The sequence below is a fragment of the Mya arenaria genome, chromosome 1 (assembly GCF_026914265.1).
Source record: "Mya arenaria isolate MELC-2E11 chromosome 1, ASM2691426v1".
In the NCBI taxonomy this organism is placed as follows: domain Eukaryota; kingdom Metazoa; phylum Mollusca; class Bivalvia; order Myida; family Myidae; genus Mya; species Mya arenaria.
In genome coordinates, this window is record NC_069122.1 from 28709366 (window position 1) to 28714532 (window position 5167).

Sequence of the window (5167 nt, forward strand, 5' to 3'; positions counted from 1 at the left end):
AAAAAATCATTGTTTGCAGCCGTTTCTCAGTAACTAGCTGCTAGAATTTAATGAAACTTGAATGTTATATGAACCAACATCCTGCAATGAACTTCTTCGGTGAATTTCAACGGCTACATTTTTATCTCAACTATTGAGTACGTTCTCAACAACGGAGTACGACTTTTATAATTTGGCTCAGAAAGGGATAAACCAATGTGCTTATCTTATTCTTTCTGAGATTTTTTTTAACCTTCAAGCACAAACAAGCCATCAAGCACAAACAAGCCATCGTTGGCGGGGGATATCTTTTCACTGAAAATGCTTGTTTATTCAAGATTTGCCTTGCGAAATGTCCTATTGTATTAAATATAGCAGTACAAACCAAATAGTGTACAGTAGGTATCTTGCAATGTGTGAACAAACACATTTTGGATAAAGGACAACTATCAACCATCTTTGACGTTTAAAGATCTGGACCAGACGTTTCATATTGGCGGCCGTAAAATGCGTCAAAAAGTGAGTAGACAGGGGACAAATGTGTTATGCATTATGCCCATTTATGGCTTGCCCGCTGTGATGCCATCACGACTTAATGTGCGTGAGATATAAGTGACATGAGATAGAAGTGACTACAATTCCCAGTCACTTTCATATATTAGAAGTGGCGGATTAGTGGCAAAATTGTTTACGCCTTATGTCCAAGTGCCAAACAAAGGAAGATATTTGAACCAATTGTTTTACACGGATGTAAGAAGTCTAAATTCACCCTGATTTCCAGCAAAATTTTACAGAAATGATCTAAATAAAATTAAGATTTTGATTGGTCATAAAAACTTAAACTAGAATCCCATTGGTCATTTAAAAAATAGTCGAATAAAATAAAGGAGTATCGGAAACGCGCTCTTTTAATTTCTTTTTGTTCAATGGTTAAAGAATTTTATTTCCCGCGACCGATTTTTCCAAAAAAAAGACATATCATCTTTTAAGGGTAAACACAACGAGAAAAACGCTATACACATTGTTTACAGACTTGATAGTTTCTTTCCATGCGTTGAGACCTTATTATCGAAAACGTCAGTCATGCTAAATTTCTGACGATATAGAAATAATAGAATATTGCTGACCAATTGCTGGCCATATAGATAAAGACGGAAATTCTTACTAGTGAAGTGAAAGTAGTATGAGGAGTTATTCTATGTGTTTATTATATACTATTAGTTTGATAAATATCAGTTTTTATAATGTTATTTTATTCAAGTTGCTATTTGTTATGAGAGTGTAAGTTGGTGGCTAAAAGCAAACTGGCTTACTACCTTCGAGGTCAATACTTATAGTCTGAACGCATGTTTTCACGAACTCAGTTCCTGTTGTTCGTATGAATTGACACCCTACGATAAATCTAGCACTAGTAATACAGCACGCACATGGCGTTTCGCTACATCTGTAGGGGTGAACAAATATGTATATAAAATACAACACGGGTTTAGTCAAACATTGCAATACTCTGTAATACTGTGCATGGTTATAATATTCCTTTCAAAAAGCTACACTGATTCAGGAATTGCCCAATAACACTTAAACAGTAACCAATCTCTAGTACATGATGAACGTTCAAATCATTCGGAGACTCGTCAGCCCGCTGGTTTACCAAGGTCAAGTATCTTAATTCAAAGACATTTGTTTTTTGGTATGACAAGGTGTCTGGGATTAGGCCCGGGAACCTCCATTTCGAACACCTCGGCCTTTTTACATCGAAAACAACCTCGGATGTAAGCCGGTTACTCAGTAGAAGTAGTTCGTAAACATTTGAATAATATGATTAATTAATTGTTGTATATTTAAGTTTAAAATGATTGCCAGTGGTGTGTATAATTGCCTTAGCAGTTAGGATCCCAGTAGGAATAAAGTCATTAAGTTTAACTGCTAAATTGAAATTACTACGCGATCTTCTTGCAGCGTACATATAAAGATTTCTGAGATTGTAAAACGTCGATATACAACCGAGGTTGTTTGCTTTGAAAAATGGCAGAGCAGTTCCGAACGGGGAACTTTGGCTCTTGGAAAGGACGCTCTATCACTGAGGTATCTTGGTGGTCAGGCGATAAGCGGTCTGCTAGAATGTTACTATAACATGCTTTGATATTACGAAACATATAGACGGTCTTTCATGGTGAACCGACGCCCCGCTTTGATAACTAACAGATGACGCTCCCATCGGCAATGTCTTAATGGACCTGTCACTTAACTGCCAGATCACTAGATTTGTGAGATTAGGTTTCAGAATTTAAATTGATAATGGTTTAAAATTATTGTCTTTAACGTGGTTCTGTTTTTTGTTGCATGCTACTGCTATTCATATCAGAGAACAACAGTGCACAGCGTTATTTAAATGATTTTGAATTACGTTTGCTTGAAAAAGTGTATTTATTTATAATATGTGTTATTGTAAACCAATTTTATATCAAACTCACAACCCTCGGGTGTTTTTTACTGCCTTTCAAATGCAGTTTAATTTTGAAGAATACATTTAGTCACACATTTAGCTCAAATGTATGTTTTATATGGGTCAACTATAAATGTGTATGTATGGGCATGTTTTAAGACGCCATCAGCCTATCCATATCTGTGTTGGTGCCAGTGTTAATTTATGTTATATTAAGGGAAATATTTTATATTGGTAAAAATTTTCTAAGGTATATTAACTCAAGAAGGAAACCTGTTTAAAGAAACATAGATATTCGATGCGTCTTTTAATCGTGCGTGGTTTCAAACCTGCGACCCGTTGGTTGAAAGTCAAGTGTTGATTTCTATTAATGTTGTTTGTCCGTAAGCTTGCCCCACAAATGTAACAGTTTTCTTATACTTGTGAGCGAGGATGCTGACCGCGCTCCGCCTGTTTCTCATAGGGGCAATCGTGGTTATGTTTTCGATGGAAAATGACCGAGGTGTTCCGACTAAAAACTACAAAGACAATCAAAATATATTAATAGAACTAACAGTTACCATTTCAAGCGTTGAATTGCGATATCTGTATGTACATGTACCATGAAAATCTGAGACCAAACAAAAACTACTAGTTACTGCTGGCCTGATATGGTTAAGACCAATACACAATTTATGTTATCTGCGTCTGTTATCTTCTTTGGGTAAGAAACCAATCTTACACGAGCGGCCATGGAAAATACTAATAAGCTTACCTACTGACAAAGATAAAATCTCGTTTCCGCAAATTATTACGCTCGGGTTGGGATGAACCTTGCACTCTCGACCAAAGAAGATATCCATTGCCAATAATGGACAAAACAACACATGGGACCTTTATAAAGAGATAGTCAGCGAATGGAAAGTTGAGCTAATCCATGAATACTTCTTCGTTTCCTGTAACAACATCGTGGTTTGTCTTTATGTGGTGAGTTTTCAAATGTTATTCTAGCAATATTGCAAAACAAACAGTAAAATCAACATACATCAAGCCAACGACTTCAAGGGCTGCGTTATCATAGTCTTTGAAACAAATAATATGTCTTAAGTGAAATAATGTTTGTGGTAACTTATCTCTGTAAATGATTGATGAAAATCATAATAGCATTTCCAATCATCAATATTCGTTTTCTCGTTTTATGACAGCAAACTTGACCTGGCTGTTCTATATTATAAATGTCAGAGGTCATACAATAAGAACAAAGCTCGTAAACATTACATAAATAGAAAACCTTGATATACAGCTAAGCGGAGTTGTGCTGATGTGCTGAAATAGCCTTACACGTGCGGAACCATGTTAACTTATATACACTGACGATTCCAAAATGATGTTAGCGGCTTAGTTCACATCAATATTATATATAAACGCTTTTTATTTACAACGTCATTTCCAACGTTTTGTAAACTATATAATGACGTAATTGCATGATTGGGACGTCATGTATGATTATAAAAATAATATGATATAGAATGTATCTGAATGTATTGGAAACATAGAATGGATCTCAAAAAGGTAATATAGCGTATACAGTATATGGGACGGGATTTTATAGAGAAATTACCAAATAATACGAAGTAACTTTAAATGAGTTATATCGTTATGCGTGCTTCCAAATTTGCTCGAGTTTCATTTTACTAATCGATATGCAATAAAAAAAACTGATGGCATTCAGCTAAGCTCTTTGCAAGATTTCTTTGCAATGAAAGGCATATTTAAAATAAAAAACGAGGCGAAAGTATCTCAATACCTCATATAGGAAAAGACAGCCAACGCGTATTGATTATATAATCCGTCATCAGAACACTGCGACCTAGTGGCCGAGCTGTACTACCTTGTACTATTGCAGTTGTCATTTTAGATATTAATAAAAAACAAAATCGGATTTTGAGTGGTATACTTTGGTAAATAACAGCCGTAAGTCAAACACTGAAATTGTTAAAGATCAGATGAACAATGGAAATAAGAATTTAATTAAGTATTAGCGAATAATAAACATAGTACCAGAAACTTCTGTGCATTATACGATAAATCTGTCTCACATAGTCTGAAAACAGTTTATGATTTTCTTAGGTTTACCAGACAAGTATAACATATCAATGCAAGTTTATACAAAAGGGTATTAATACTAAACATGTAAAAGATTTACAGTGATCTAATTTTGTCTCATAAGGTGGAGATACCGTATTTTATGCATCTTTCTTTCAAAATAAACACGGTATCCTTTTATAAGAACCATTGTTTTTTTTATATTTATACATCTTTCGGTAAATAAAAGCAATGGTATAAATTGTGGTACATCTTATTGTGGAGTAAGAGATCATCTGTAAACTTATATATAAAAATACTGTTTAATATAGATTACACGATTTGCGACCAATGTAATACTTAAAATATTTTATGACTTAACCAATTAAACAAAAACAAAACTAAGATACCAAAAGTTGAGACTATTCATCAAATGTTGATATTTGCTCAAATATTTCTTTGAAGATTACATTTTTAATTAGCGTTCATAACGGCTTTGGGCGATCCGTTATTGTGTGATTGGTTGATTGACATTATCACGTGATAGTCTCAATGCATTGTTAAAAGGTCAAAATATCTATCATTTCTTTTTAGGTCCTGGTGGCCAGGCGGTTAGAGAGTCTGGTTTCAAAAAGAAAATCTTGACTTTACAGGTTTAATGTTCGCACCTCATTACAA